The sequence below is a fragment of the Armigeres subalbatus genome, chromosome 3, assembly GCF_024139115.2.
Source record: "Armigeres subalbatus isolate Guangzhou_Male chromosome 3, GZ_Asu_2, whole genome shotgun sequence".
Classification (NCBI taxonomy): domain Eukaryota; kingdom Metazoa; phylum Arthropoda; class Insecta; order Diptera; family Culicidae; genus Armigeres; species Armigeres subalbatus.
In genome coordinates, this window is record NC_085141.1 from 378,934,587 (window position 1) to 378,942,005 (window position 7,419).

Here is a 7,419-nt window from a genome sequence, read left to right on the forward strand (position 1 = left end):
CTTCTCGACGGTGAAAAAATGGCACACCGCTCATTTATCCTCCGTAGGTTCACTCAATGACGGACAATACGCTTTCCGTGCACCGGGGTAACGGCTACTTTTTTCCGAGCCAAGCGATGGCGTTGCTCTTCGGTGACTCCGCGTGTACGCGAATGGCTTCTTCACGCACTGGCTTCCTTTTGGCTACAGCAACTGGGCCAAAATGGTGGGAAAGGGCTCACCGGTGATTAGTTTTTCGGCCGTCCGCTAAGGAACACTCGACGTCACTTTTCTGCTCAAAATTTGAGACAGTACGAAATTGCACACGCGACTCTTACTTCGGCCACTTAAATGGTCCCTGGGGGACAAAAGGAAAAATATAACTTTTTAATAAAAAGACGCACACGAGGTGGTTGGTTTCGTGGTTCACCTCCAAGAGAACCCGTCGACTCGCTGTCCGGTAGTTTTTACCGTTCGTCCGTGATGGTGGTGGTGGTCGACGATCAGTGATGCAGTGTAGAGTCCTACAAGAAGAGTAACGTCATGTGCCACGTTTGACAGGTCTCCTGCTCGTTTGGAACGCGCATTTGTATGGAACTGACAGACGATTCTGTTCCAATTCTGACACTTGACGACACTGTTATTATAGTCACTGTAATGCAGTGGTAGTGAACTGCCGCGTTGACAGTCGATGTCAACGGTGCGTTACGGGAGTGTTTCAGGATGGGTGTAGGGATGTGCAGGATGATTTCCGTATTTCAATATTCGATGTTTTAGTGTTCAGTTTTATTTTAATTCAATTCCGTTACTTTTAAGTTCATTCCTAGTAATATAATTTTAGAGCAATAATAACTAGTAGTTAATGTAAAAAGTAAGTAAGGTTTTATGAATAATTATTTATGTAAATTTAGGTAAATTTATAATGTAAGCAATTTGGCAGGTTACATTCATCCCCCACCTCGAGTAAAAAAAAATACCATTTTTTTTTTTTAGGGAAGTCAAAGTCAAGGAATCTGTCATAGTAGCTCTCTTTTCAATTAGAGTTAGATTGATTTGGTGAATTGATTTTTCCGTTCCAATGAGAGGAGCTCTATTTCGCAAAATCACTTAACTCTCATTGATAGAGTCTGGCTATTAGAATAGAATGGACCACGGTAGCTCTCTTTTCACTGAATGGTGAATAGATTTGGCGGAATGATTTGTCCGTTCTTATGAGAGGAACTCTTTTCCGCAAAATCACAAACCAATCAGCAATAGAGTCTGGCTATCTGAATGGAATACGTCAGGAGGCGGTAACTTTCATTTTACCGAAGGGTGAACAGATTTGGCGGAATGATTTGTCCGTTCTTATGAGAGGAACTCTTTTCCGCGAAATCACATGCCTTTCCATAATTGAGTCTGGTTACCTGACTGGAAAAGGTTATGGGTTCAACATAAAGTAGCTCTCTTTTAATTTAGCGGTGGACTGATATGGTGGAATGATTTGTCCGTTCTGACGAGAGGAACTCTTTTGCACCAGATCACAAACCGTTTAATTATAGAGTCTAGCTAAGGGAATAGGTCTTGGTCAGGAGTTCTCGCTGTTGCAGCTCTCTTTTGGTTACGAGTTGACTAGATCTGGTGGAATGATTTGTCCGTTCTTATGAGAGGAACTCTTTTCCACCAGATCACTTAACACTCAACCATAGAGTCTGGCTGCTCAGCTAGTGAACGAAGTGAATCAAAATAATATGCATCACCGGGGATCATGGCCTTCCGGCATAAGGGTTCGTCAGAAAAAAGCAGGTCCAACCTCTCGAAATCAAATCTTTAGAAATATTAAGCTTTTATTTACTTGTTGATACTTTTATTGTAAATTTAACTTAAGCTAAGAAGAGAGAAATAAGTATTCTAGAAACCTCTTCATTTTATTTAATCATCACCGAAGTGAAATTCGGGATTAAAAAAAACTCATTTACACTTTCATTCGTTCCCCCACCTTTCATACTATTTTCATTCACTCTTTCCATTCACACGGTTGTCTGGTCAAAAAAACATCCTACCAAGAACAACACTCATACACACTAGTTTTGACGACTGTAATTATTATTAGGGCCCTAATCCTATAATTTGAGAAGGTTTAGCGTTCTCGCTAAACCTCTCGATGTTGGTGCAATTCGGATGACGATATTTACCACCTGGGAGTGGTTACTATTCTAGTAACCATTCTCCCTAAATGTGCCTCTGGCATAACCGAGAGACGAGATAAAAAAAAATTAAGCCGAACATGATATGAATCGGTATGACCATCGGTACTCTGACGACGACAAGAACCAAGAAGCATGAATAATTTTTTTTTAAATTTAAGTTGTTTTTCCACGGTGAGAGGCAGTTCTATGAGAAGAAGACAGGAGTTTCACCGGCAATTTTTATGTTCTATAGTCTGCCACTCTCGAGCAGTTAGAACAGAGGGAGCCAGTGTCGACTAGAAGCCTGTTTCTTCCTTTGTGTACTCGATCAGGGCGCATCCTCTGATTGTGGGTTATGGTTATGAACATCTACCAGATATCCATTCCACACTTACAGCTGATGGCCTCGTTGGGGACGATCAGAGTTGAAGCCGCATAGACCGTAACGTTCTATGTTGAAGGTCGACCAATCTGTAAACGAACGTTGAGCGTTTCTTCGCTCGATGTACGTAGGCTGACGAAGTCCCGGAATGATAATATCCATTCGGGTTGAGGGAATTGTGAACTGCTTCCTTAATCAGGATAATACTGTCAAGAAGCGCGCAAAAGTTTATGCCGTAATCTATTACCGAAGTATTTGAACGATTATCGTTGGGAAGATGGTAAATCGAAGTCGAAGATACGTGATAAAAACTATCTAAAGCCGACCTGGAACAGGCGGGACAGCTTACGCCAAGAAATTGTGGTTCAGCGGCCGGTGGTTTTGGGCTCGCTGCCCTATCATTTTTTTATGCAATGCGGGCAGTTACGAGCGGGTAGCCTTGAAACCCACTATCTTCGCCCAGCACTTCATTTGGAGGTCGGTATATGCATCCGATATTTGAACTTATCGCAACTGACGAACCGACGAATTGAGAGAGGCTGGTGAGACTCGGTAATGTCGTCGAGTGAGAAGCCGTCGTATGATCTTGTGAAAAGGATGCGGAACTGTACGCATAATGCTCGGTGGATTTAACCGAATTCTCGAGCAGTGCACCACTGATATTGTTAAAGTCCGCAGAGACTCGATGAGTGGCTGGATAGGGAGTGACCGGGGGTTTTAAAATCGGAGTACTAAATATTTCTCCCCAATTCACATCAAATTCTACCTGAATTATTTTCTGAGGTTCATTCTCGTTTGTCAAATGCCCATGAAGGCTTTTTCGCCTCCGGAAATAGGTGGGATCATCAAGAACTACTATTGATAGGATATTGTGCTCACGTTCGAACTCATAGGGCATTAAATGGTCCACCCTTAAGGAGTGGTACCATTCTAGAATTTTGTCGACTGCCTAACTAATCCATCAGTGCTTCGGCCATTTTCGAAACCGAAAATGCTTTAAAAATATATTAAATGCGAAAAATATATACAATAAATTCTACCAAATAATCTAAACCTACAAAATTTACCCCTAATTAGCTATTATTCTCATAAAATGTGAGAAAAAGTTGCTAAAATAAAAAAAGAAGGCTAAATTCAAGCCTATGCTGTCGCATAAATTATGCGACCAAGGAGAAACTAGCATAAACCTATGCTATTTCCCTAAGCTAAACCCTAGCCTAAATTATAAAAATAGAAATTTACAATTTGAAGCACTGTGTAAATGAGAATGTTATTTAGAATCACTTATTATAAGCTTAATTAATTACAATGTATCAATGTATAATAGATTAAATTTCTAAAGCCGATTGAAAGGCGACAATTATAAAGATTTCTCATCATCCGAACCCATACCAGAAAATGAACATTTGATGAATGCAATTATTATAATGAATACAAACCTTTTCACTTTTTAAAGAACAATTGGAATAAAGGATTCCAATTCCTCCCGGAGCTTACTTGAAAAGGGTTCCACTTTAGGGTTAAAGTGGAAACCTTTTCTTTTGATTTTCTTTTGCGTTGAGCGCCAATTGTTAGAGAAACTTTTTGCTGGGGACTTTTGTTTGCCCTTTAATGACCTCAGGGTCGTTTTACTTCTAGCTCTTTGGGAGAAATTGGAGGGAGGGCGGAAAGACTTCCCTAATATAATGCACGAGGTGGAGCAAACTAGTAGAAAAATATAAGGGAAATCATCGATAGTAAATGATGGGCAACTAATAATCATGTAGGTTGGATTTACATATTATATTCTTATTAATAACATTATTTGGTCATGTTCTCATTCTGAGGAGTAAGGTAGGAATTTAATGACATACCATTTCACTTCCCGACGACGGTGATCGACCAGCGGCACTGGCTTTGGCGACTGTTAGGCTTCGACACTCCATTCTCCCGGGCCTTTTCTCGTTGGTCAGAGGGTTGTCGGAACACCGCTGCGGAACGCGTCGATTCCAGAATCCGGGAGAGTTGAGGGGCAGTTCTTGACGATGGTAAACGGTCAAAGGTAACCTCCACGATGACACCACACCCGGGGGTGCGAAAACTTCTCGACGGTGAAAAAAATGGCACACCGCTCATTTATCCTCCGTAGGTTCACTCAATGACGGACAATACACTTTCCGTGCGCCGGGGTAAAGGCCACTTTTTCCCGAGCCAAGCGATGGCGTTGCTCTTCGGTGACTCCGCGTGTACGCGAATGGCTTCTTCACGCACTGGCTTCCTTTTGGCTGCAGCAACTGGGCCAAAATGGTGGGAAAGGGCTCACCGGTGATTAGTTTTTCGGCCGTCCGCTAAGGAACACTCGACGTCACTTTTCTGCTCAAAATTTGAGACAGTACGAAATTGCACACGCGACTCTTACTTCGGCCACTTAAATGGTCCCTAGGGGACAAAAGGAAAAATATAACTTTTTAATAAAAAGACGCACACGAGGTGGTTGGTTTCGTGGTTCACCTCCAAGAGAACCCGTCGACTCGCTGTCCGGTAGTTTTTACCGTTCGTAGTGAACTGCCGCGTTGACAGTCGATGTCAACGGTGCGTTACGGGAGTGTTTCAGGATGGGTGTAGGGATGTGCAGGATGATTTCCGTATTTCAGTATTCGATGTTTTAGTGTTCAGTTTTTTTTTAATTCAATTCCGTTACTTTTAAGTTCATTCCTAGTAATATAATTTTAGAGCAATAATAACTAGTAGTTAATGTAAACAGTAAGTAAGGTTTTATGAATAATTATTTATGTACAGTAAATTCAGGTAAATTTATAATGTAAGCAATTTGGCAGGTTACACTATTTTAGAAGCCTTTCAGTGGCACAAATGACAAAATAATGGGCTTGAATTGCAAAATTAAAGTAAATTAGGCCGTTACAAATATTATATTGAAATTATGCCCTACTGCTCCCCGAAAGGTCGAACGGGGCGTGTGGGGATAACTATAAAAAATAAATATTAAAATTGGAAAAAATAAAAAAAAACTCCCCGGATATGTTAAAGAATGTTTTGAAAATCCTTAAAATTTCCCAAATTTTTTTTTGCTATCTGAGGGGAAGTATTATTTTTGGCCAAACAAATCTGAGAGGTGGGGGGGACATAATTTGTTTTAAATATTTGTATCGGCCTTATTCTTGCATGTGAAATAGCTGGTTGTCATGCCAGCGCACTTGAAATACACGGGACGATCGTTTCCAGTGGCCTACATTTGGGTAATTTATTGGCCCACTACTGGGAATGAAAGACATTTTTCGTTTGTTCATCAAATTTACGTAACACTAACATTTCATCACATCATAAAGTACACTAAACGTACTAAATTACAAAATATATAACTCACCTCTTTTCAATGTTTTGCTTCGATTTATCGCACTTGAAAAATTACCAAATTTAAAAACACAAAAAAAAAATCCGATTTTTTTGTTTTCTTGCTGAAAGATGCCATATGCGTGTGCCCTCTTCGATATTGGCTCTGATTATGTGTGGTGTTCTACTACAAGTTTGACTTTGCTCAGATTTGTCGTATCTGTCAAGTTCAAGTGTCAAAAATTATTCAGAGTGGCCCAGAACCGGGGTCGGCCCACAACCGAGGACAATCCCCAATTCATCCAGACGATATTTCACGAATTCATCCAAAAGCTCATTCGGAAAATCCTACAGCCATTGTTCGTAAAAAATACCTTCAGTAAAATATATTAAGCTCTTTTAGTGGAATGTATTAAACCGTCTAAGACGAATTAAGTACTGTCCATTTAATTCCACTAGTTAATTTTCGTAATCTTTGCAGATACGTATTTCGACCACAACTGTGTGGTCGTCTTCAGTGTCTTGTACTTGACTCGACTTGAAGTCGAGTCAAGTACAAGACACTGAAGACGACCACACAGTTGTGGTCGAAATACGTATCTGCAAAGATTACGAAAATTAACTAGTGGAATTAAATGGACAGTACTTAATTCGTCTTAGACGGTACCTTCAGTAGTTAATTCGGTTAGTTAGTTAGTTACCAAAAAAATCCACCACGAATAACATCGTAAATTACTCTAAGTAATTCATCGGAAATTCCTCCCGTGATTCATTACAAAATTCCTCAAGGAATTTCTTTAAAAATCCTACAGAAAAAAGTCTAGAAAATCCTTAAGGAATTATTTGAAATGAAAATCCTTCAAAAATTCTGCTGAGATTTTTTTTAGAAACTCTTTTGCGAATTCCTTCCCGAGCAAGAGGAATTGGCTCAATAATACCTAATTCTGTTATTGATACCATACTCTGTTATGAACTAGCTCTGCATAAAAGGTAAAATACCAAAGGAATAATACCAAAAAATAATATACACAATACTTCAGGCATGACATATTCTGTTATAAAATTCTATTTCAATGCCAAATGCATAACAAATTATTATTCGTTTGCTATTGAAATACCTGAGCATGTTATGCCTCAAGTATTCTGCATCTAAGTTTTTGGTATTATTTTTTGGTATTTTACCTCTTATGCAAGGCTACTTCATACCAATGTATTTTAAGGAGGTCGTCGCTCCTGCTCTGGCTTAGCAATATTTTTAAAAATTCCTTCAAGTATTTCATCGGAAATACTATTCCCTCGTCTCCCGTAATTCCTTCGTACTATTTTTCAGGAATTTCCGGACGAATTCCTAAAGCAATTTCTGAAGGTGTTTACTAAAGGAATGTCCGACATTCTTGAACTTCTCTGGGTATTCCTTCAATAATTCCTTCGGAATTTCCTCCAGCTATTCTTTCGAATAATCTCCAGGAAATTACTTTGGAGATAGTTCCCCAACTTCCTTTGGAAATACACAGGATTTTGTTTTTACACGATTTTTTTTCGCTCGTATTTTTGATCGTG

At 39.7% G+C, this 7,419-nt stretch overlaps 1 long non-coding RNA gene across 1 annotated transcript; it reads right to left on the reverse strand.

Moving 5' to 3' along the window:
• Window positions 1–4,292: 4,292 nt before the first annotated feature.
• Window positions 4,293–5,067, reverse strand: LOC134223733 (uncharacterized). Its single transcript, XR_009982690.1, has 2 exons — window positions 5,020–5,067; window positions 4,293–4,947 (listed from the first exon to the last, which is right to left on the reverse strand). It is a non-coding gene; the product is annotated as an uncharacterized LOC134223733 (long non-coding RNA).
• Between the last annotated feature and the right edge of the window lie 2,352 nt (window positions 5,068–7,419).